This window comes from Orycteropus afer, unplaced genomic scaffold (genome assembly GCF_000298275.1).
Source record: "Orycteropus afer afer isolate SDZICR_OR568_19922 unplaced genomic scaffold, OryAfe1.0 scaffold00033, whole genome shotgun sequence".
Classification (NCBI taxonomy): domain Eukaryota; kingdom Metazoa; phylum Chordata; class Mammalia; order Tubulidentata; family Orycteropodidae; genus Orycteropus; species Orycteropus afer.
In genome coordinates, this window is record NW_006921620.1 from 6,422,754 (window position 1) to 6,449,512 (window position 26,759).

General features: G+C 42.3%; 1 pseudogene; it reads left to right on the plus strand.

Annotated features, from left to right (window-relative positions):
* The first annotated feature begins 620 nt into the window (after positions 1-620).
* LOC103193024 lies at positions 621-12,152 on the plus strand (annotated as a pseudogene).
* Positions 12,153-26,759: the final 14,607 nt, after the last annotated feature.

The window sequence follows — 26,759 nt, forward strand, 5'->3', positions numbered from 1 at the left end:
TTTGGTCTTTAAGTCTCCTGAGTCTTCCCTTAGCATACCAACCAACCAAATCAACCATTGCCATTAAGTCAATTCCAACTCACAGAGACCCCATGTGTGTCAGAGTAGAACTGTGCTCCATAGAGTTTTCAATGGCTGTGATATTTCAGAAGTAGATTGACTGGCTTTCTTCTCAGGTACCTCTGGGTGGATTCAATCTGCCAACTTTTTGAAAAGTAGCCAAATGCTTAAGGAGCTTTGGTGGTGTAGTGATTAAGGCATTTGGCTGTTAACCAAAAAATCCAGCTGTTCAAATCCTTCAAACTCTCCAGCCTCTCTGCAGAAGAAATATGAGGCAGTCTGCTTCCATAAAGATTTACACCCTTGGAAACCCTATGGGGGTCAGTATGAATCAGAATTGACTCAATGGCCATGAGTTTGGTTTTTCTTTTTAGCCAAGCACTTAATAATTTGTGCCATCCAGGGACTCCTCCCTTAGCCTCCCCCAGCTAAAACAAAAGCTGTTGCTGTGGCATATATTCCAAAATGCCAACATTTCATTTAACGGATAATCACAAACCACTTGCCACACCTAGGCTCACTCCCACAACCAGCCTACCTTAATTAATATGGCATACAACATGGAGGTATGTGAGAGCCTGGCCTGTTAGAACCCAGGATTGCTAAGGACAAGCAGTTGTGTGGGGAGCTTTTGGCAAAATGACACAAGAAGTAGGTAGGAGGACAAATAGTTATTAGTTCACTGTTGTAAAAAGTCAAGGAAAGATTTATATATGGAAGGAAACTTTCTTTCTTGGTTACCAGGGATGGGAGAGGAGGGGAGAGAAAACTTCTAGATAAGTAAGAGACAAGTATTGATTTGGGTGAAGGGAAAGGCAATATACCAAAAGCGAGTAACCAACACAATACCACTAAGAAAAAGGACGACACAGAGAGTTGCACAAGAATTACAGACAACAAAGATAAACTCTTTCACATACTTTATTTCACTGCATTATCAGTGATAACAAACATTAATCTACAGATAATAGATGGTTACCAAAAAAAAAAAAAAAAACAAAAAACCAAACTCACTGCTGTTGAATCAATTCCAACTCATAGCGATCCCCTTTGGGTTTCCGAGGTGGTAAATCTTTACACAAGTAGATTGGCCAGTCTTCCTTCTGCAGAGTGGCTGGTGGGCTTGAACCACCAACCTTCTGGTAAGCAGTCAAATGCCTTAGACACTCTGCCACCAGTCAGGCTGAATGATTTGGTATGCCCAGGCAAAAAGGAATATGCCCATGATGACATAAAGGCTTGCAGATATTTCTACATATGTATTTATGCATGCTGTAAGAAAGTCCAAATAACTACAACTAATAGGGTGCAAAGTTATGATAACTTCTTAGTCAATTACCCTAATGGAGCGAGTTGTTGGACCTGTGGTCGTGGGACCATGGTTGTAGGAGATATCAAGCTCAATTGGTTTAACATACTACACAAAAACATTGTTCAACATCCTACTTTGGTGAGTAATGCCTGGGGTCTTAAGAGCTTGCAAGCAGCCATCTAGATGCACCAATTGGTCTCTCCTCATCCAGAGCAAAGAAGAATAAAGAAAACCAAAGATGCATGGAAATAATTAGCCCAAGGGACTGGTGGACAATGCAAACTTCAGCCTATATGACCATGGACCAGAAGAACTAGATGGTGCCTGGCTACCAATGCCAATCACTTGGAAAGGAATCAGTGCAAAGATCCTGGATACAGTGGGAGAACAATGTGGGACGAAACTCAAAATCATATAAAAAGACCAAATTTACTGATCTGATAGAGCCTGGTAAGAGCCCCCCAAGATTATGTCTCCTAGTTAACCTTCCGGTCTGGAATTGGTCTCACTTCCATGGCTTCCAGCCAACAATAAGCAGCCATATATAGTGAACATTTACACCAGGTAGATATACTCCTTAGAATGATCAATCATGGGAGAAGAGAAGGGCATTATTTGCACAGGGAGATAGCTCAGGGGGCAGGATTGCATAGGAAAGAAGGACACAGGGAAGAGGTAACTACAGGGAGGAAGTGGGAAGAGAGCTGTTACAGTGTGGGAATTGTAGTCAATGGCAGGAAACAAAATGTGAATGAACTGCCATATGGAAAATGAATTTGCTCTGTAAACTTTCACCCAAATCACAATAAAAATTTTTTTTAAAAAAAGTAGGTAAGAATCAGCTTATGAAGGGCCTAAAAGAACTCAAAAGTTATGGTTCAGGTAACAAGAAATTGAACACAGGAAAGTCATCGTAGTGAGTCTTTAGAATAATGAACACAGCAGGATGTTAGTGATAAGGTTGAATATTACTGGAGCCCTGTGCTTCCAGAAGACAGCAACAATTAAGAAATCTCCCTTCCTCTATTTTTCAAAAACTCCTCATCCTTTTGTGTTGCAAGGCTAAGCTGAGAAGGACCACCTTGCTCTCACATATTCCAAAACAGAGTCTTCTCCATTCTTCCTCATGGTTCCCATAAGACTGGAGATGACACCATTGTTCGCCTGCTTCTATAAAACCCCAGGCTCTTCTTTGTCTCTGATATGTTTCTCATTCATGTCAGTTCCCCCTATTGCAATGGCCTGAATAAAATCATCTCCTTAATTGTCTAGTGTGTTTTGTCTTTCACATTGACACAATAGCACTGGAATAGGAGTCAGAAGCCCCTTCAGTGAAGCTCTGCTGCTACTTGAGAGTACTCAGCTTTCTTTTCCTTTAACAAACTTTTATTCCATATTTATTTACTAGTCTTCCAGGAGAAGGTAAACTCTACGAGGAACAAGTTTGTGTTCTTTACCACCGTATCCTCAGGGTCTAGGACATAGTACATGCTCAATAATTAGGACAAATTATGGTTTAGCAATCCACCAGTCCACCTCAGCTTTCCACCATTGTCTCTCAGCTCCTCTGGCATTTCTGCCTCTCTTGTTTCTCTCCTTCTTTCTCAGTGTATCTTTCTGCCTACTCTCTCTCTCTCTGTCTGCCTACTTCTTTCCTTCTCTTCTTTTTGAATCTGTATCCCAGTTTCTCCTTTCTTCTCATTTTCCCCTCTCTCCTCCATCTATACCTTGGGCTTGGCAGGTCCCTCTTAATCCTTCTCCTTCTGTTCTTCAACCAGGTTTTTTATTTGGGGAATGAGGGTATAAGGCCAGGTGAGAGGTCACCAGATATTGAGGGTAGATTGACCTAACCACGTCTCTCTCCATTAAGTCCACTGCCGTCTAATCAGTTCTGACTCATAGCAACTCTATAGGGCAGGTTAGAACTGCTCCACAGAGTTTGCAAACTTGTGATCTTTCTTTATGAAAGCAGATTGCCACATACTTCTCCTGCAGAGAGACTGGTAGGTTCAAATCGCTGACCTTTTGGTTATCAGCTGAGCTCTTAATCACTGTGCCACCAGGGCTCCATAAGTCTGTGCCAGGCCAGTACAATTTTAGAGACTTTTGACACGTGTTTGGCCACAGGCTCCTTGAAAGTTAAAGATTCACTCAATTCGTCAAATTAGTCTTACAGTAACAAGTGGTAATTAAGCTGTGCTCCAAGCAGGGGACTGAGTGCTGAGGAGGGAAAAATGAATCCAGATACTTTCCAGAAACATCTAGTCAACTAAGGAGTTAAAGCCTACAGTCTTACAGGAACTGTAGGGGAACAATGCCAGAGAAATTGCAGGGCACAGGCTATGTAGGGAAGATTCTGGAAGGGGACAGCATTAACAACTTTGGGGCGCGTTTGGTCTGTCATGTGAGTAATGGAGCCGGACAGAAGAGAAGAACAAGGATTCCACTGCAAGAAAAGGAAATCAAGAGAAGCAACGCAAGGCAGTAAATCTCAGCATCTTGTTGTGAACTCAGAGCCCCTTGGATCATGTCAGCCCAAGCCTCGCTGAGGAGGCTTGTCTCTTGTCAATTGCCTTCACAGTCTTCCTTTCCTGTCCCATCACTAACAATGGGAAAAAGAAACCAGATCAACAAATGGAAATTTCCTCACAACACAATTAGCATTGATTAGCTGAACCGGTTGGACATTGCTGCATAAAGTTTCGTGAAGATGTAGATGACCTACAGCTGGTCAACTTGCCACCAAATTTCTTAACAAGGAGACAGTATCTTAGCAGAGTCAAACCCAAGCGCGCCCTTTAGTTTCTTCAGCTGAAATTGATTTACCAAAAACCAGACTCACTGTCTTCCAGTCAATTCAACTCAGCAACCCCTCCTTGAGTTTCTAAGGCAGTATTTCTACAGAAGTAGATTACCCAGTCTTCCTTCCAAGGAGTGGCTGGTGGGTTTGAACCACCAGTCTTCTGATTAGCAGTCAAATGTCTTAGGCACTACGCCACCAGTGCTCCCTGAATTGATTTGTTGTTGTTGTTGTTGTTATTTGCCATCGAGCCGGCCCCGACTCCTAGCGACCCCTCCGTGGGTTTCCGAGGCAGTTATCACTACGGAAGTAGGATTGCCCAAACTTCCTTCCAAGAAATTGATTTAGACAGTAGAAAATTATCTGAAAATCTTGATTAATAAAACCTGCAACTTGATGCCTTTTCTTCTGCAGTAGGAAGAAGTTGCACCCATTAGCATAAGATGCTATGAAGGCACAAGGTGGGGAGTGGGGAGCCAAGTTGAGCTGAGGAGAGAGAGAAAGAAAAAAAAGAAGATTTATTTGTGTTTATTTGTACTGGTTGTGCAAACTCCAGGCAAATGGTGATCCATCTAGCATGAAAACTGTTTTGATGAAACGCACAGCTAAGGAGCATGTGGAATTCCTTTTGTGATTGCTTTTATAAATAGGATGGGCTGGAATTTGTGGAAATGCCTGGGAGAATCATGTGACCTGGGAAGGTAGGAGCCTGTAATTCTATACCTCTGGGGAGGCAGAGAAGGGAAAGCATTATTTTCTTGAGTCCTGGAATTTATAAATGTGGTTCGAGGAAAAGGAAAATAAAAGGAGAGTGGTGGTTATGAATAAAATCAGCAAATATTCCCTCAAGAAGATGATTCTTGGAACAAAAAGAGATTTGAGGGCGGAAGGAAGGGTGGGCAGAAAGGCATGTGTGGGTGTTTCTTTAGGAGGAAAGGTATCATTTTACAGTTTTGATGCTTCCTGCCCCCTCTCCCCAGCAACTTTGCACAAAATACTCATTGGAAAATATTCTCTTGGAGGCTTCATTATTTAGTCATTTCTTCCTTATTGATGATGATCACACTGCTCACATTTCACACCTGCTGCTGACTCATAGGTTACCTTCAAAGTCAGAGCTTTTGTACCTGGGGGAAGATACTTTTATAACACCGTAGTTGGCCTGTGTGCTGTTTGAGTTGCTGGGTCCACGGCAGTGATAACAGTATCTGAAGTGAAAGTTCACAGCCTAGGTTAATGGATAAGAATGGACTCAGTGTTCACTTTCCTGATCTCCTTCCCCATCTCCTACCAATTAGGATATTTAGGAAATGTCTGAATATCAATGGAAAAAGATGAACTCGATTTACTTCTGTATCTTCATTTTAAAAATAGTATTTTCCAGGTTCCATATTTCAATATTAAGATGTCTTAACTTACTGACATTTCAATAACAATAAAGCAACTCAATGTGTCCTGGACTTGGGGAGAGGGAAAGGGCTAACACTTACTGATCATCTGTCTGCTCTGTGCCAAGCATTGCAGGTGGTTTGCACATGACATTGTGACCAAGGTATTGAGAAAGTTTGATTATCCTCATTTCACAGTTGAAGAAAATGAGGCTCAGAAAGGCTAAGGGACATTTCCAAGTTCACACAGCTAATGGAAGATGCAGCTAGGACCAGAATCCAGATCTATGTGACTTCAAAGTCAAGGTTTTTCTCAAGGTCACCATACTCTCTCTACAAAACAGAGGGTGTCTTCCTCTACCACTGTAGTCCTACTTAACCATCTGGCTGCACAGATGGTCAGTTTTTGCTTGTAGTGTCAATGAGTCCTATATGACTTTTTGTGAAGAAAACCAGAATTATCTGCCTGACAATGAAACACCTTTTAGATATAATTGCTTTATGGTTTAAAACATCTTTACTCCTTACTATATTTCTTACTATAATCTTCTAGGGTAAGTATCATTATTAAGGATTATGATGATGAGGATGATGATAGGTGCTGTCGACTCTGATTCTGGTGACCTTATGCACAACAGAACAAAATGCTGCCCTGTCATGTATCCTCATGATTGCTGGTGTGTTTGAATCCATTGCTGCAGCTGTGGTGCCAGTCTATCTCACTGAGGGTCTCCCTCACCTTTGCTGGTCCTCCTGATGACGTGGCTAAAGCAAGTGAGTCGGACAACATTCTGTTATGATCTGTAAGGTTTGGCTAATTTTTGGAAGTAAATTGCCAAGCCTTTCTTCACAGTTTGTCTTAGACGAAAGATTCCACTGAAACCTGTCCACCATGGGTGACCCTACTGATACAGGTATACTTAGGAGATGTTGTGGGTTTGATTCCAGACGACAGCAAGAAAGTGAATATTGCAATAAAGTGAGTCACACGAATTTTTTGGTTTTCCAGTGCATATAAAAGTTATGTTTACCCTAAACTGTAGTCTATTAAGTGTGCAATAGCATTATGAAAAAGTTTGACATACTGTGAGAATTACCAGAGTGTGACACAGAGACATGAAGTAAGCACATGCTGTTGGAAAAATGACACCAATAGACTTGCTAGCCACAAGGACTGCCACAAACCTTCAATTGTGAAAAACGCAGTACCTGTGAAGTGCAATACAGTGAAGTTCAATAAAACAAGGTATGCCTGTATTTGAAATATCTGTAACACAGCTTCCAGCATTATAGCAAGCCACCATAGTATGAAAAACTGACAGATGGGGGGTTGGATTATGAACACCTGTTTTTGCCTACCCAGCATTCATTTCTTATTCTTCTGACATTAGCACTAAGGTTTTCCTTAGAGGATTATACTTCCTTCACCCCTCACACCATGTGGTTTGCCTGGAGCTGATCCCACCCATTGGCTCTAGGGAGTCTAGACTTAATTCTGGCCAATGAGAGTACCTGACCTCTGTGATTAGCTTAGGGATGGGTCCATGGCCCAAGCTGGGCCAGTCAGAGCAAATGAGTGTCATCTCCTAAACTTTTGTAGGAACAGTGGAAAAATGGAGCTTGGTTTTTGTGGTGTTGCAAAAAGCTGGTTGGAGGTGCTGATGGTTTTCTTTACTTAACTTGAGGGAAAGACTGCTGAAGAATGGAGCTAATCCAAAGGAAAGCAATAAACAGGCCCCTGAGGACATTGTTTAGGTACTCAGACCGAGAAGTTTGTGAAGCCCTGGCTCCCCTGAACTCTTTGGTTTGTTAAGCTAATAAACTTGCCTGCTTGACTGTGCTTAATTTAGTGTGAATTGCCTTCTGTCACTTTGTTATGTATTATTCAAGTTATTGCTCTCTACCATTAAAATGGGTACCATATTTGTATTCATTCCAAAGAAAGGTGATCCAACAGAATGTGGAAATTATCTAACAGTATCATTAGTATCACACACAAGTAAAATCTTGCTGAAGCTAATTCAAAAATGGTTGCATCAGTATACTGACAGAGAACCTCCAGAAATGCAAGCTGGATTCAGAAAAGAAAGTGGAATGAGGAGTATCATTTCTGAACATCAGATGGATCTTGGCTGAAAGCAAAGAATATAAGAATGATGGTTACTTGTGTTTTATTGACTATGGAAAAGCATCTAACTGTGTGGATCATAACAAATTGTGGATGACATTGAGAAAAGTGGGAATCCGAAAACACTCGATTGTATTCATGAGGAGTCTGTACATAGACCAGGGGGCTGTCGTTCAAACAGAACAAGGGGATACTGCATGGTTTAAAATCAGGAAGGGAGTGCATCAGGTTTGTATCCTTTCACCACAGTTATTCAATCTGTATGCTGAGCAAATAATCTGAGAAGCTGTACCACTTGAAGAAGAATGTGGCACCAGGATTGGAGGAAGACTCCTGAACAACCTGTGATAAGCAGACGACACAACCTTGCTTGCTGAAAGTAAGGATGACTTAAAACACTGACTGATGAAGATTAAAGACTACAGTCGACAGTATGGATTACATCTCAACAGAAAGAAAATGAAAATCCTCACAACTAGACAAATAAGCAGCATCATGATAAATGGAGAAGAGATTGAAGTTGTCACAGCTTTCATATTACTTAGTTTCACAATCAACAGCAATGAAGGCAGCAGTCAAGACATCAGGCAACGTATTGCACTTGCCAAATCTGCTGCAAAAGACCTCTTTAAAGTGCTGAAAGATGTCTCTTTAAAGACTAAGGTGCACCTAATTCAAGCCATGGTATTTTCATCACTTCATTTGCATGTGAAAGCTGGACAAAGAATAAGGAAGACCAGAAAAGAATTGATGCTTTTGAGTAGTGGTGTTGGCGAAGAATACTGAAAGGACCATGGACTGCCAAAGAACAAACAAATCTGTCCTGGAAGAAGTGCAGCCAGAATGCTCCTTGGAAGTAAGAATGGCTAGACTTTGTCTCACCTACTTTGGTCATGTTGTCTGAAGGGCCCATTCCTTGGAGAAGGATGTCATGCTTGGTAAGGCAGAGGGTCAGCAAAGAGGAGAAAGCCCTCAATGAGATGGATCGACACAGTGGCTGCAATGATGGGCTCAGGTATAGCAAAGATTGTGAGGCTGGCACAGGACTGGGCAGTGTTTCATTCTGTTGTACACAGGGTCGCTATGAGTTGAAGATGACTCTATAGCACCTAACAACAACAACAACAACACCATTAAAAAGGAAATTTGTTTGAGGTCATTGTGTTCACCCACTTATTAATTGTGGATTCTGTGGGTATAAGAAACATCTAGTCCAGAGATGTTTCCTGTTTTGTTGGGGCAAAGTGGTGGGGGTTTCTGATAGTAACAGTACAAGGCATTATAGACTAAAGTCACCCTTAAATTCACTCTAATATTTTTCCTTCCTTCCACTCAGTTTCTCTCTTGTTGGATAGGGTTCAAGGAGGTCAGGGGGCTTAAAAGTATTGGGGAAGAAGTAGGGAGAGTTGGGGTTTGGGGAGATTGTATGCCATAAGGGAGACAAGACTTTCACGTGAAATGCACTTTCAAAAACCAAGATACCAAACCCACTGCTGTCAAGGTGAATTACAAACCATAGTGACCTATAGAACAGAGTACAACTGTCCCATAGGGTTTCCAATGCTGTAAATCTTTATGGAAGCAGACTGCCACACCTTTCCCCCAACTGTGAGTTAGAACCACCCACCTTTCGGTTAGCAGTCAAGCGTTTAACCGCTGGACCAAACAAACTCACTGCCGTGGAGTTGTTTTCGACTCATAGTGACCCCTCCTTGGGTTTCCGAGGCGGTATCTCTATGAAAGTAGATTGCCCAATCTTCTTTCCCAGGAGTGGCTAGTGGGTTTGAATCTCCAGACTTCTGGTTAGCAGTCACTACACAACTAGAGCAATATTAAATGTGACACTAGGTATTTGGTGGGAACTCTGGTGGCGTAGTGCCTAAGGCATTTGACTGCTAACCAGAAGGCTGGCAGCTCAAACCCACCAGCCACTCCTTGGAACGAAGCTTGGGCAATCTACTTCCATAGCAATACAGCCTTGGAAACCCAAGGAGGGGTCTCTATGAGTTGGATCTGACTCCACAGCAGTGGTTGCGTTTTGCGTTAGGTATTCGGTGAGAGGTCAGAAGTACAAATGTAATTTTAGGCTTCATATTTTAAAGGTGGTAGGTGAAGTTTCAGGAGCCAATGAGAGAAAAGTGTGAAGAGGGCTGAGTCATGGAAAAGACATTTGGGGCCAGGGACTGGGAGTCAGCAGAGAGATTTACATAGCTCTTTCCCCACTTAGCACTAGTGTTACTCAAGGACACAGAGTAGCTATGTCTTCAGATATACACATATATATTGATATTCAGAAAATTCAGAGTCTTATTAGAGTCATACAATCTATTACTTTTCTATAATTCATTAATTTCTTTTTACAATTGAAGAAAATATAGACATTTAGAGCAGATTGCCTTTAGCAAGTTCGAGCATAATAAATAGCTTTCATTTTGAAAACAATTTCAGAATGTCTGGAAATTAAATATTTTTCATGTGTCATTTTGCAAAGACTAAATCTGGAATCAAAGCAAAATGAAATATCTACCCTAACAATGAGACTAAAATATTATTTTAAAGCAGAGCCTTATCAACTTGTTGTGTAAACCTAGGAGTCTTAATTGTTTTGAGAAGCCTGCAGCCTTGAACACTCCTCAGAAGGAAGACTGAGCAATCTACTTCCGTAGAGATACCACCTTGGAAACCCAAGGAGGGGTCGCTATGAGTCGATGGCAGTAAGTTTGCAGCCTTGAAAGTATATGATAAGATCTTACACTGATATGAGACTGCTACATGGAAAATATATTTGGGGTGAAATTTATTTTTCCTGGCTTCACAGCAAAACCTCTTATTTATCTAGAGTGAGAAAGAAGAAAAAGGGGGGGCACATTACATTTCTAAATTAAATGCAAAAGTCCTAGATGAGTGTAACAGACTGAGAGTTGTGTCGAGGCCATTTGATTTTCAAAGCATTCCACTACTTTCCATCAGATAGCTCCCTGACTTCCATGTCATAGGCTCTCAATTGTTGAGGAGGATGGTGGTGGTGGTAGGGATGATGAGATTCTCTGAAGATAAAAGTCAGGTTGGCTGTGCAGAGCACCAGACCTGGTCGAGTTGAGCACCATTTTAAAGGCAGGGACCCACACAGGGTTACGTGTGACAGGGCGCTATTGACATTTGAGATAGGATGGTTGTTTATTGTGCAGAATGCTCCCTCCATTAAATGCTTGCAACATCCCCCAATCATGATAACAACCAAAAACACCTCCCACATTTTCAAATGCTTAATAACAGTATCATCTGGTAACCACTAGAGGATTATTACATTTTTCTTCCTGAAGATATGAATTTTGGGAACCTACATTTGAGAACTCCTAACCTCCCTTTCATACATTGCCCATTTCTGCTGTGAACATGCTAATTTTATCCTCTGTGGTCTGTCAGGCAAAAACAGCAGACAACTTGGGATCTTGGCACTTGTCTGCTAACCAAAAGATTAGAAGTCTGAGCCTACCCAGAGGCATGTTGGAACAAAAGCCTGGGAATCTACTTCTGAAAAATCAGCTATTGAAAACCCTACGAACACAAATCAGAGCCCATAGTCCCGCTGGTCCAGGCCACCTCCAGCAAACAGCCTGGAAGTCACTAATGCTCTGTTGCAACCTCTGACTTAGGCCACTGTTAAATTAGAACATGCTGAATTTGTTGCTTCCAGAGCCACTGTTATCCAGAAGACATCTTTTACTCCTGTAAGAGATGGTTTTGAACTAAACTTCATGAATGTAAAAATTTTCAGTGGTTATTACTATTTCTTTGTCAAAGTTGAAGGTGAGGACTGTTCCATGGTGAATACTGTAGAGCTCAAAGTCAAGATCTCCACTGAAGCTGGCATCCTAAGTGTTGATCTCTTCACTGTGGATAAGTACCAGAGCCTTGCACCGAACACTGCCCAGGTGACCTACTCAGCTAAAGCCAAGGACGCATTCATTGTAGACATCACGAGAACTTTGCTTTGTTTTTCCAGCTGGTAGATGTGAACACTGACTCTGAACTCACTCCTCACCAGATGTTCATCCAGTTTCATAACGAGCTAGGAAGTGATGTTTGTTGCTGAGCTGGACGCAAGAATGTGTACAAGTTTGAACTAGACACCTCTGAAAGAAAGACTGAATTTGATTCTGTCTCCACCCTCTACTTGATCATCAGAGATGCCATTCCCACTTTGAAGAACCCAATCCTTTGCAATGTAGCTGTTGTGGTCATCAAGTCTCCTGCAGAAGAAACTCCATCAACTGTCCTGTCTAAGAACCTTCTCACTCCCAAATAGAAAATTCAGACCTGTTCTGTGAATCTGAGAAGAGGCCCCTGACAGTGGTGTCCAATGCATTCACCACACTGATCCTCTTGCCCCTGCTCCTTCTCCTTGCCTTGTGTATCTGGATCAGCATCAATGTCTCCAACTTCATGTTTGCTCCTAGTTGAAATCTGTAGTTAATTTGTTTTTGAATAAAGAGAATGATACCCTATGGAGCACAGTTCTACTCTGACCTACATGGGGTGCCCTGAGCCAGAAACAACTTGATAGTAACTAGTAACTGGTAGTTGTTATGTCTTGACCACTGGCCATCCCAGATTTTCCTACTAAATTACATACTTGTTATCTAGACTTGATGCATTAGAGCTTTGGGGTTATCATTTTGGTAGGAAAAGTCTGGAAATTCAGAAGCTTGGGAAGTGGTTTGGAACCACATAGAAAGCAAAGGTCTCCTTTAGAACTTGTGGCTTTTGACAACCATTTTTCTGGATGTGGGGTAGGTGAAAAGATGATTCCTCACCTTATGTAATCATATGCTGTCATATCTGAGAAGCTCACAGGTTATTTCTTTTTCCAGGACCACCTCCACTCTAACCCATTCCTGCATCCAACTGTGTTATTTTATTTTATTTAGATTGCTGTGTCTTGGGCCCTCAACACATGTGAACTTTCCTAGACAGCCATTAGTGTTTTTGAGGAAAACATGTTAAGGATTTTTTGGAAGGGTTACAGAGCTTGGTCTTAGTGAGGGGAAACCCAGAATTTCCCAGTACAGATGAACTATCCTAAGAGTATTCAGTTGTAGTCTCAAAAATGTTTGCAAGGCCACGTTTTCCATTCCCTTGTTTCTGAAAAGTACACCCTTCCCCACCCCTGACAAATGGCTGATGGTTCCATCTTTAGGTTTACCTACATAAGCAGCTGGTCCAAGATATTTATTACTGCTTCCAAGGAAACAATAATTTATCTAGAATGGAGCGACTATTCAGCCCTCAGGAATATAAATATTTGGAACACCAAAAGAAATATAGAGGATTTATGAAGGCTTCTGGAAATTTTGAGAAAACAGTATAATGGGTAAGGAGAGAATAGTTGTTAATGTCTGGATTCAAAATCTAGCTTTATCCTGCTGGCTGTGTGACCTTGGGCAAGTTACCGAACCTCTCTTGTCTTCATGTTTCGGCTATGAAACATTACTTACGATAGAGGCCTGTCAAGAGGATTACATGAGATAAAGTGAAGAATTTTGTTAATTCCTAGTATGGAGTAAATTTTAACATATTGTAATGATGATGATGATGATGATGATGATGATTATCCCTACAATTATGGCAGGAAGGGATGTGGAGAAGAGGAGAGGTGAGGTCAAAGAATTGATTGATTCAATTCTCAATTCTCAATGGTGAGGCCATCTGTAATTGATTGATTATAGATGATTGCAGAGAAAAAAATACAGAGTAGGAAAAAAGTAAAAAAACTGTGGATGTGGAATTAACTATTGGAATCATTTTAAGAAACAAGAATTTGAAAACATTTGAATTAAGATGCTAAAAGTTAAAGCAGGTCTCCTTGCCCACCAAGAAGGCCTGTTAATCTGGATTCTTTTTAGATCAAAGAAATTTCTTAAATTCCTTCTGGAGCAATAAAGCGGCCTAGATGCTGGAGCCTCCAAGGCCCCCAGATTGAACTGAGGATAACCAAGGGCCTGTCATTCCAAAAGCTGCCTTCTGGCCCAGAGAGATGAGGGTTTGTCTCTTTTAAAGAGCAAGAGGTTTACAGTTAATGCCTGAAGAAATGTATGACTGCTGACCTGGATTTTAACTTTTTAAAAACAAAAGCGAAAAAAAAAAAAAACCCTGAGAGTTGTATTTCCAGTTAGAAAGCACTGTGTAAGGGTGGGACTAGGAATTGTGGAGAGTAAATGATCTACATATAAGTAGTTTCATAGGGCCACAGGTGTAGATGTGGCAACAAAGACTGTGCATTAGGGTGGCAATGGGATCTTGGATTAAAACTCACCTGCAATCTATTAGGAGCTCTGTAGCATAGTGCCTAAGGCACTTGACTGCTAACCAGAAGGCTGGAGGTTCAAACCCACCTCAGAAAGAAGGTTGGGCAATCTACTTCCGTAGTGATACTGCCTTGGAAACCCAAGGGGGCGGGGGCGGATTGCTATGAGTCAAATCCAACTCGACAGCAGTGAGTTTGAGTTTCGTTTTGGTTTTATAATCTGTTGAGCCCCATTTTTTCTTCCTGGTTCCTCTCAGTTCTCCTCTCTTCTCTGTGAAGTGATTTAACAATACTGGCCCATATAATGAACAACGATAATAGTATTATATTAATAGTAATAATAATAATTACCACACATTTAATACCTGTCAGGTAATAGTCACTGTGCTAGAACTTCACATGTAATATCTATTTCCTAACGATGCTGCAGACCTTGAAATAATCCAACAAGCTTTACACATTTTATATCTAATTCTTATAACAAATGACGTAGGTTTTATTGTCCCTTTCTCATAAGTGAGGAGATAGGTTTAGAGAAGTTGTGGCATATTCAGTGTCTTCCAGCTTGTCACAAAGGGAGCTGGAATTTGACCCTTGACTTTCTTGAGTTCAAGGGTCTTGAAGCCTACATCTTTTGCAGCACTCATACCACAGCCCTTTAACCGATTGTTCTGTATCAGGCTTTCAGCAAATACTAATTCATTACATGATTCAAAATGAGTGTTTGCCATTTCTGTCCATGGGTGGTACTATGGTATCAGTCTGTGGTATACAACCTAGGATGGCAAAAAAGATCTTGAATATGACCTCTGAAAGCTCTGGGTGGCAACAGCCACCTTCACGCCCTGCCAGCCACTGTGCTGCCTCGTCTAATCTTCCACGTCTCAGAGGATGCCAGGATTTAGAGTGAGAATTGACCTCATAGACTCTTTGGCCCGATATCCCTCACCTGGGAAAAGGGAGGCTCAGGAAGGTTGAATGAGTCTACGAAGTCACACTCATTGAGTGAAAGGCAGAGCTGGGGCATGAATGCTGGTCACCTCCCAAACCCTTATTAAACCTTTTTTCCATTAAACACCAAGACAGGGTTTGGTAGTTTAATTTGTATGTCAATTTGGCTGGGCCTGGTTGAGTGGCGGGGCAGCTGCTGGTAGTTATTCACCATGATGAGACTGGCAATCAACTCCATGGTGGGATCTACCACAAGGGTCTGAGTAGCTGCCTTTGGGATGTGGTCTGCTTCCTGTAGATAAGGAGAAGTCTTGGAGATAGTCTCTGGCTTATGGCACGCTTGAACCCTGCACGTAGCTGTGTCATTGTAGCTGAATGTAGTTATTCCCCATGGTGAGATTGCTAATTAAGTCCATGGTGGAATCTATTGGAGCAGCTGAGTAGCTGCTTTAGTTGTGATCTGCTTCCCATACATAAGAAACAGCTTTGGGAATGGTCTCTAGCTTATGGCACACTTGAACCCTGCATGTAGCCGTGTCATTGTTCAGGAGCCTGCCATGCTCTGCTGACCTTGGGACTTTCAAGAGACTTGAATTAATGGCCTGCCAGGTGGTTTTGGTAACATTGGGACTGTGCCTTTTTATTTGTCAACCTTGGCCGTGTCAACCTCACAGCTGTCTGAATGAAGAAAAGCCTCTAGCTCCAGTGAGCCAGGAGCAGGAGGCAGAGCTGAAGCCCAAGGTTGAGGGGCTTTGACCCAGCCCCTAGAGCCTGGCACTTTGAACTTGGACTTAAAGCCTCCAAACTGTAAGAGAATAAACTCCTGTTTGTTCAAGTATCCATTTGTGGTATATTTTGTCAGAGTGGCACTAGGTAACCAGAACACAGGGTATGAGGGATTGTCAAGGATTGTTAGAGCAGAAGAGGCCTATTCCTTCCTTACCCATCCGTGGTGAGACTGAGTCACCTACTCACATGCCTGCCTGACATGTTGCACTACTTAATGGCAGCCCCAGACACATGCTCAGGGTAGGCAGGGAAGCAGCCTGTTGGGACTGTTTTGAGTCAGGAGTCAGACTTTGATGGACAATATGGATAAAAGGAGAAGGTTTATTTTCTGAAAGTTTTATTCTAAAAGCTCCTTTAAAGACCCATGGTCATTTTCACCTAAACAACCTTCACATTTGAGGTAGATTTATCTAGATTATAATTGGCGTTTCTTTGTTTTGGGTTCAGATTTCATCTGTGATCCTTGTCTAAACATTCCAGGATGAACTGCAGTTATAAACATCTTGGTTAATTATTTAACAATATGAATATATACAGTGGGAAATATTTTTATTTTTTAAAGTGAACTTTTCCAAAATCTGTGCAAAGTTTCATAAATTCACTAGTCTTTTCTTAAGGAAATTGTCCTACACAATAAAAGTATTCTCCTTCCCTCAAAGCCGATCAACAAACAACTCCTGGGCATATATTATACGAAAAGTCCTGTAAGAGAAATAACAAAGGACTATAATTTTTTTTTTTTTTCTGCACAGGACTTATAATTTGATTGTAGAACAATAACAACAGCTGTCATGTGTTAGGTACTTCCGGTACGACAGCCCTGGGCTGAGCTCTTTGCTATTTAATTTAGTAGAGTTGATGCTTTTGAGTTGTGCTGTTGGCAAAGATTGCTGAAAGTACCATGCGTGGACTATGAAAAGAACTAACAAATCTATCCCGGAAGAAGTGCAGCTAGAATGCTTTTTAGAAGTAAGAATGGTCAGACTTCGTTTCACCTACTTTGGTCATGTTGTCAGATGGAACCATTCCCTGGAGAAGGATATCATGCTTGGTAAAGTGGAGGGGCAGTGAAAAAGGGGAAGGCCCTCAACAAGATGGATTAACAAAGTGGCTATAATGATGGGCTCCAATCAGATATAGCAAGGATCATGGGGCTGGCACAGGACCGGGCAGTGTTTCATTCTGCAGTATATAGGGTTGCTATGAGTTGGAGACGACTAAATGGCACCTAACAACAACAACAAAATTTAATTTACTCCACTAGTGGTTCAGTGGTAGAATTCTCACCCTCTGGGAAGGAAATACTGATCTGTCAGTAGAGGCTTATGTGTTGCTATGATGCTGAACAGGTTTCAACAGAGCTTCCAGACTAAGACTAGGAAGATAGGCCTGTGTTCTGGTTACCTAGTGCCACTCTGACAAGGATATACCACAAAGGGGATGCTTGAACAAGCAGGAGTTTATTCTATAACAGTTTGGAGGTATTAAGTCCAAGTTCAAAGTGCCAGGCTGTAGGGGCTGGGTGAAAGCCCCTCAAGCCTTGGGCTTCAGCTCTGCCTCATGCTCCCAGCCTACTGAAGCTAAAGGCTTTTCTTCACTCAGACAGCTACTGGCTGCTGAGACTGACAAGCCCAAAGTTAACAAATAAAATGGCACAGTCCCAATGTTACCAAACCACACGGCAGGCCATTAATTCAAGTCCATTGAAATTCCCAAGGTTGGCAGAGCATGGCAGGCTGCTGAATAATGACACGGCTACATGCAGTGTTCAAATGTGCCATAAGCTAGAGACCATTCCCAAAGCTGTTTCTTATGTATGGGAAGCAGATCACACAACCAAAGCAGCTACTCAGCTGCTCCAATAGATTCCACCATGGACTTAATTAGCAATCTCACCATGGGGAATAACTACATTCAGCTGCTCAGCTACTCAACCAGGCCCAGCCAAGTTGACACAAAAATTTAACCACCACAGTCTGGTAATCTACTTCCAGAGAATCAACCAATGAAAACTCTGTGGAACACACGGTTTGATCTGCAGCCCATCATGGGGATGATGCAGAGCCCAGCAGCATTTCATTCTATTGTACAAGGGGTCCCCATGAGTCAGGGTCACCATGAATCCAAGCCGACTCCAAAACAACTAACAACAACACTTTTAGTGAGTCACACTATTGGTTAAGAAAACTGAGGAGCTCAGTGAGGTTTTGTATCTGACCCAGGGTCAAATCATTGAGTGGCAGAGCTGGTATGCATGCCCTAGGTGACTCCAGACCCAATATACCTAACTACTGTGTGCTATAGCATCAGGAGTCACCGCTCAACAGTTGCTGCTATGTGTATATGTTGGTCCCCCAACAAGAGGTAAACTCATGATAGAACCCAGTATCTTACATTTTTTTAATTCCTAACAGCCCTAGAAGTGCTGAGTTCATGGCTGAGGCTTACTAAATACTTATCGATTGATTATTGCTCCAGCTGCAAGCTTCCTTCATCAGAATACTACCTCACAGTTCTTAATGAGGACCCCCTATGTTGGCTCATGACCCCTGAATTTATAGTTGACTTCTCTAGTGCTAGAGAAAATGGGATGTAGCAATCCCTAAACTACTGATACTTGGATGTATATTTGGATGGACGGAAAAGATCTTCAACCACAAATACTTTTTTCTTATCTAAGAGGTCTTTGAAGAGCCCCTTCCTAATTGAACTGCACTGTTGTGAGTCAAGCTTAGGTTAGCATTTACTGAGAAAATACTAAGTAGCCTGTGTCAGGTCCTGTAGAAACAAAGATTAATATGCCTGCAGTTCCTGACCTCAATGACTTCAAAGGGAGACAGATTTTCTCGTGGTGCTCTGAGAAATGAAATCTACCTTATACAGAATAAGCCATCTAAAGAGCGGTTGTTGTTGTTGTTGTTATGTGCTGTGGAGTCAAACCCGACTCATAGCGACCCCTCCTTGGGTTTAAAGAGCTTAAGAATATGTCTAAGGACAGGGCCTTGGCAAGCCTAGTACACTGCTGGGTGAGGATCTGACCATCAATAGTTGCCAAGAAACAATAGCTTAGGCATTGTTGCATATCATAATCTCTAGCAACTTCACTTATTGCACTGGAAGAGTTTTATTTTATTTGTGGGTCAGGAGCTCTGGCACGGGGTTCTTCCTTCAGAACTGTGTGGTAGCATTGAGTCAAGAGAAGCTTGGAGCTGAAGATGGAGCTCTGAGCTGCACTATCACCTTGGTCTTGGCACCAGGTAACATTCATAAACTGATTTATCTATTAATTTATTGATTGATTGATTCACTTAGTTGTCCGTTTAATTTTTCTATTTTGATAAGGAATCCATTTGTCTAGGAGAAAAAGCCTTCTTTTGTTCTACCAGCAAGTATCTTCATGTAAAAATCATGCTGCTAGGGGTTGGGGCTGGAGAAAAGCAGGGATAAAAACAGAGGAACCAAGTCCAGTGGGTACCAGATGCCCTCTAGAATATATCATTTGTGACCTTTAAAGCCATCCAAGGAATTTCCCAGCAAACTTTTAACTTCCCTGGGCAGAAAACCAGTTGCTGTCGAGTTCACTACGACCGGTGACCTCCTGTATGTCGGAGTAGAGCCATGCTACATATGATTCTCAAAGGCTGAGCTTTCGGAAGCAGATCACCATGCCTTTCTTCCAATGTGCTTCTAGGTGGCTTAGAAACTCCTACTTTTTGGTTAGCAGCCAAGTGTGTTAACTGTTTGTTTCACCCAAGGACTCCTTCCTGGGCACAGAGGCCTGAAAAATGTCCCTGTCTAACTTCCCTCCACTGTGCCTTCCAACTTGTTGTTGTTGTTGTTATGTGCTGTGGAGTCGGACTCGACTCATAGCGACCCCTCCTTGGGTTTCCGAGGCAGTAGCACTACGGAAGTAGATTGCCCAACCTTCCTTCGGAGGAGTGGCTGGTGGGTTTGAACCACCAGCCTTCTGGTTAGCAGTCAAGTGCCTTAGGCACTATGCCACTAGAGCTCTGAGAACAGTTGGCCAATTCACTCTGCAACCAAAGAATCTGGGGGCTGGCTAAGTCATAGTTGATACCATACCCAGGTCTGCTCTTCCTCTGTGTTTATCTGGGAAGGCCAGTGCACCGCCTGAGAGGAGAGGTAAGCTTGCCTGGCATGACTCATGCCAAGGAAGTAAAAAGTCCAGACACATTTGGTTTATCAACCCTCCCCATCTTTGTCCACGCTTACTAAGCTTACTAACTGGGGCAGTGTGTGCAAACACTGAGAGTTTCAAGGCAATAACAGGGCATCCCTTATGACCAGCTGTCTAAGACCTGTGGGTGATAAGAACAATTTAAGATCTGGTCTTTATTTCAAGTGCCAACAGTTTTTTTCTCTTTTATCTTAGATTACTCAAATTTATTCCCAAGCTGTGATCTAACTAGGATTTCTCAACATCTTTTTGGTTCCCTGCCCTTCACTTTATGTATACTAAGTGTTACAACCAAATATCACTACATTGTGGGAGCAAAGGCAGGATCGTCTGGTGTGAGCCTTGCAGAAACAGCATTTAAAGGAGCCTGGACATACTGGTCACAGTTCTGGAGATAGGAAAATATTCTGATCAGGGCTCAGGTTTCTGAGCTGGAGGGCAGGCCCAGCTCCAAGCTTCCTTCATCAGAATACTGCCTCACAGTTCTTAATGAGGACCCCTGATGTTGGCTCATGACCCCTGAATTTATAGTTGACTTCTCTAGTGCTAGAGAAAATAGGAGCTCTGGTAGCATAGTGGCTAAAGCACTTGACTGCTAACCAGAAGGCTGGCGGTTCAAACCCACCAGCCACTCCTCGGAAGGAAGGTTGGGCAATCCTACTTCCGTAGTGATACTGCCTCGGAAACCCAAGGAGGGGTCGCTATGAGTCGGGGCCGACTTGACGGCACACAACAACAACAACAACAGAGAAAATGGGATGTAGCAATCCCTAAACTATTGATACTTGGATGTATATTTGGATGGACAGAAAAGATCTTCAACCACAAATCCTTTTTTCTTATCTAAGAGGTCTTTGAAGAGCCCCTTCCTAATTGAACTGCACTGTTATGAGTCCAGCTTAGATTAGCATTTACTAAGAAAACACTAAGTAACCTGTATCAGACCCTGTAGAAACAAAGATTAACATGCCTGTCGTCTCTGACTTCAAGGCATCTAACCCTTTGGCTGATGAGGCAGACATAATTATATAACCTAAAGATAGTGATAAAAGTCCACTGCTTGCATAAATTATTTACCAGACCAATTTTTCTCATGGATTTAGGCTTGATGGAATCCTAAAGTAGACACTTTCTACATCCCCTCTCTCCAATATTTCCTACCCACTGTTGAAGTTTAAGGAACAAAGTGGTTAAAGTATTTAACTGCTTATCAAAAAGTTAGCAGTTTGAACCCACCAGCCACTCCATGGGAGAAAGATGAGGCAGTCTGCTTCCATAAAGATTTACAGCCTTAGAAACCCTATGGTGCAGTTCTATTCCTCCCTAAAGGGTCACAATGAATTGGAATCAACTTGATGGCAGTAGCTGGTTTTTTGTTTTGTTTTAATTGGAGTTTAGGAGCTCAGACAAATGTAGCCACCACGAACCAAAAGTTTGGGGGCTCCAGTCCACCCAGAGATGCCACAGAGAAAGGCCTGCGGGTCTGCTTCCAGAAAGTCAGCCTTGAATCTCCGTGGAGAACCGTTCTACTCTGGTCCCCATGGGGTCATCATGAATCATTTGATTTGAGGCCAAGTGGTTTTGGCATTGTGGTTTAAGTGAGCTAATAAGAGAAGGAAGCAGATTCAAAGTACACTAAATGAGCAGATCATCATGTGGACAAAAAGGTGCCATTTTGCTGGGGACTCTGAGAGATGGCGTAGAGCATTTCTCCTCATTGTCCCACCTGAGAGGCAAAGAGGTTGGGGGATTCATCTACCAATTCCCATCTGTTATGGGTTGAATCATTAAGTTCCCAGAAATCCAGCTTGCCCTGCTAGCCCGAGCATGATCCTGTGATAGACAAACCCCTCAGGGAGAGTGTCAGAGAACATGTAGGGGGCTGAGGAAGGGTAAGTGCTGAGTGGACACAGGCCAGGCTTTAATAATATCTGCCTCACCCACTTAGACCTAGGCAGAGTATGCAGCATGAGGAGGAGAGCAAACCTCATGGAGGACATGGGGGAAAAGAGACAGGCTTGTAGGAAAGCAAATTTAATGCCTAATCTTGTAGAGGAGACATGTGGACCTCTGGATGCCAACTGCTCACTCTTCCCAGCAGGAACAAGACGTGGAGGGGGACTGGCTGTGCTATCTCAAACAGGTCTTTCTTGACATAAGTTTCCTCATGAAAATCTGTAAGTGCTCAGGAACATAGGGCTGGAATTAACTTTACATATACATAATGAATTGCCCTTGATCCATAGATGACATACATACAAGTTGAGAGTGTAACCTGTATGATTCTTGCATTAACTTACACAGAAGGTTAACTGGTGGCAGGATTGGTGTTGGGTAGGAATGTTTTCATATTTCCTGCTTACTCCCACATAGATGTTCTGAGACCAGGGATGATCCTGGACCTTCTGAAGTGGCTCCACACGCTGTGCATCAGGGAGCATTTCGTGCTCATTCTTACCTGGCCAATGGAAGTTTCTGTGATATAGAAAAAAGAACCTCATTTGGTTATCATGAGGCAGCTTTGTGGGAACAGCAGCAAGCTTTTCTGTGCTCCCTTCATCCCAATGAAGCAGGGGTTTGGAGAACCCTGAAACCACACCAGAGTTAAGACTTGATCCAAATTCATATTGGAAGGTGTTCGGCCTGGCTTCCAGGTGACGAGGAGGTCGCTAGTACTCAAGAGCTCTTTGTTAGCATTAGAGAAAATCAACCCAGACTGGTGGGAAGCGAGAGGGGGAGGCTGCCTTTGCCCTGAATGTTTGTTTGTCAGAAAAATTATGTTCAAATAGTTTGGCATTTTGTCAGCTGTCCTTTTTTGTGAAGCATCTGAGACTGCTCCTCAGCACAACTGAGAGCTGGCAGGCTGGTGGGAATTTTTTTCATTAGGAAAGAGCAGAGCCAGGAAGGAAACGTAAATTCTTTTCTTGACAAAGTGATCACTCCAAGTGGTTCAGACACAGTTCCCAGTTCAAGTAGAGGAGCCTAGGGGGCTTTGATTTATTTATTTAAATTGTGATTTGGGTGAAAATTTACAGAGCAAATTCACTTTCCACACAGCAGTTCACATATACTTTGTCTCATGACATTGACTACAATTTACCACAATGAAACAGCTCCCCTCCCACTTCCTCCCCATAGTTACCTCTTCCTTGTGTCCATCCCTCCATGCACTCCTGCCCCCTGAACTGTCTCCCTGTGCATACACAGTCCTTGTTTCTCCCATGATTGTTCTCTCCAAGGAGTGTATCTACCTCAGGTAAATGTTCAACTCATATGCCTGTCTTTTGTTTGTCTGGAAGCCACAGGTGTGGGTTCAATTCCAGACCTGACAGGCCATATTCTCAGTGGTTCCACCAAGCTCTATCAGACCAGCAAACCTGGCCCCTAGCGGGCTTTTTGAGGCAAGTCTCTATAAACATGGTGTGGCAGAGGCCTCCGACCTCCTCTAATTTCACAAGGGGGAAGGAGATTCAAGAAGATCAATGGTCCAAGGCTGATTCCTATAAGGCAGAGGTCAGACATACCTCTATTCTCCAATCCTTTTACCAATTCTGACACCAACTTTCCCTCTTAAGTCACTCTCTATTTCTCTGCTGGGTTTGATAATTTGTTGCAATGGCCACCTAGAACTCACAGATAATACCCTCTGATTATGGAGTTTATTAGAGAAGTAATAGGTTACAATTTGGGATCAGAAATGACTCAGGATATATCTCTATCATCAGAAAAGCCTCTTCTCAGCTGTGTCCACATGACTTCTCTCTCTGTGCTTCAGCCCCACACTTCCTTGGCCAGGCCTCTGCCCTGCCCACACAAGTATTACAAGGCTCTTTTAGATCTATCAAATAAGTGCCCTGAGGCACCCCACTGCATCAGCCAGCCTCTTGCCCAAAAGCACTCAGCTTTCTTGCTCCATGAGTCCAAAAGCCCACCATACCATCTCCTCCTAGTCTCCTGCTTCTGCTGCTATGTTTCTCTGCTGCTGTTTCTCACTGTCTCTTGTCTTCAGTGTCACAGTTCTCTCCTTCTCTCTGTCTCCTGGATCTAGGAGGTTCTCAGCACAGGGATTCTGAGTCCAAAGGATGCACTCTGCTCCTGACTCTTCTTTTTGGTGGTAGTGAGGTTCCCCCCACCCCCGGCTCTCTTTTAAGTCTAACAGGATGGCAAAACTGACCAATCCCATCATTAGGGTTCTGTACCTTCTTTACATCATTAGCAAGCCATCTAATCCCCTTGATGGGCCACAGTACCTCACAGGCACCCAGTCATTTGATGGGAGTTACAAAGACTATGACTGTTGTTGTTGTTGTTATGACTAGAAGGGCATGTAAAGTAATTTACTACATGGCAGTCTCCATTAGTTCAGAGATCATGAGCAGTTATTTCTAGCTCTGACCTTCCTATCCCTGGTGCTCCTGCTGGTTTTTTCTGTCCAGTTAGACCTAGTCCCCTTGGGCTGAGACTAAAGGAACAGATAGCCAGGAAAAAAATGTCATTCTCCAAGTACCTTGGCTATGAAGGAAGACATCAATGCTAAACCCCAAAATATCAGGTCAGGAGACAACACTCATCTCAGCTGTGGCTTCAGCAGTTTTTTCCACTGTTGAGATCTTGGGCACCTCTGATGAAGTGGGTGGACCGCCTGACAGACATTTATTTTTAAGGGGCATAGAAGCCTCCTTGAATAGGGAAGAGCTAGCCACTCCTGGGAAGGAAGATGGGGCAATCTACTTCCGTAGTGATACTGCCTCGGAAACCCAAGGAGGGGTCGCTATGAGTCGGGTCTGACTCAATGGCACATAACAACAACAACAACAGACATAGTGAGCCAAGTCAGGAGCAAGTCGTGAGGTGTTGCAGCCAAGCAGTGATTCAGCCCAGTTGAATCTGTCCTTAGCTGAGCCCCTAGACTAATCATCTGAGTCACAGGGAGAAAAAGGGCTGCCAGTAAAAAATAATAGTATCAAATAAAACTTTTTTTTTTTTAGAAAATTCCTGGCTCTGTCCTGCCACTTGCTAACTGAGTGACTTTGGCCTAGTTACTTAACCTCTCAGTGCCTTGGTTTCCTCATATGTTAGATGGTTGAAGGTAGTGCTTGGGGAAATATAAAGCTTTTCTTTCCTTTTTTTAATTTTTTTTTTCTTTTCCGTCTATCTACTTGACTTCTTAAACCATTTCACACCAATGAATACCAGAAACTATAAGAACATATTTTTCTCCTGAAACATTAGGCCTGGAGAAACAGAAAATAGAGCAAGAGAGAATGTTTTGGCTGTGCCTTCTCTTAGAGCAAGATCTGAAAATCCTGAAATATTCTTTAAATACTAGGAAGTTGTTTCTTGAAGGTTTGTTAATATGTGGTATATGAATATTGAGTACCACCACTTACCTGTTAATTTGTCATACAGTGGTGGCTTGCATGATGCTGTGATGCTGCAAGCAATGTCACTGCTATTTCAAATGCAAGAAGGGTCATCCATGGTGGACACGTTTTGGTGGAGCTTCCAGACCAGGACAGACTGGGAAGAAGGGCTTGGTGATCTACTGAAAAAAGTGGCCAGGTAAAACCGTATGAACTGCAGTGGAACATTGTCTGATATAGTGCTGGAAGATGAGCCCCTCAGGTTGGAAGACACTCACAATGCAACTGGGGAAGAGCTGCCTCCTCAAGTAGAGTCAATTTTAATGACATGAATGGAGTAAAGTTTTAGGGACTTTTATTTGCTGATGTGGCACAATTGAAAATGAGAAGGAACAACTGCCAACATCTGTTAGTAATTAGATCATAGAATGTATGAAGTATGAATCTAGGAAAATTGGAAGATGTAAAAAATGAAATGGAACACTTGAAGATAAATATCCTAGGCATTAGTGAGCTGAAATGGACTACAATTTGACATTTTGAATTGGACAATCTATGGTCTACAATGGTGGGGAGTGATAAATTGAGGAGGAATGGCATCACATTCATTTTCAAAAAGAACATTTTAAAATCTATCCTGAAGTATAATGCTGTTAATGATAGGATGATATCCATACACCCACAAGGAAGAGGATGTAACATGACTATTATTCAATTTTACATACCAACCACTAATGCCAAAGATAAAAAGAAATGAATATTTTTACCAACTTTTGCAGTCTGAATTTGATCAAATATGCAGTCAAGATGCATTGATAATTACTGGTGATTGGAATGCAAAAGCTGGGGAAAAAAAAAGGATCACTAACTGGAAAATATGGTCTGGATGATAGAAATGATCCTGGAGACCACATGAGAGAATTTTGCAAGACCAATGACTTATTCATTGGAAATACTTTTTTTCAACAACATAAATGCAGCTGTACATGTGGACCCCACCATAGAACACATAGGATTCAAATGGACTACATCTGTGGAAAGAGATGAGGGAGAAGCTCAGTATCATCAATCAGAACAATGCCAGGGGCCAACTGTGGAACAGACCATCAATACTTCATATGCAAGAAGATAAAGCTGAAGAATATTAAAACAAGTCCAGGAGAGCCAAAGTATGACCTTGAGTATATCCCACCTGAAATTAGACCCTATCTTAAGAACAGATTTAAAGTATTAAACAGTAGTGAATGAAGACCAGTTGAGTTGTGGTATGACATCAAGGATATCATATGTGAAGAAAGCAAAAGGTTATTAAAAAAAAAAAAAAACGACATGAAAGAAAGAAAAGACAAAAATGCATGCCAGAAGAGACTTTGAAACTTGCTCTTGAACATAGAGTAGCTAAAGAGAATGGAAGAAATGATACAGAAAAAGAACTGAACAGAAGATTTTTCAAAGGGAGTTTC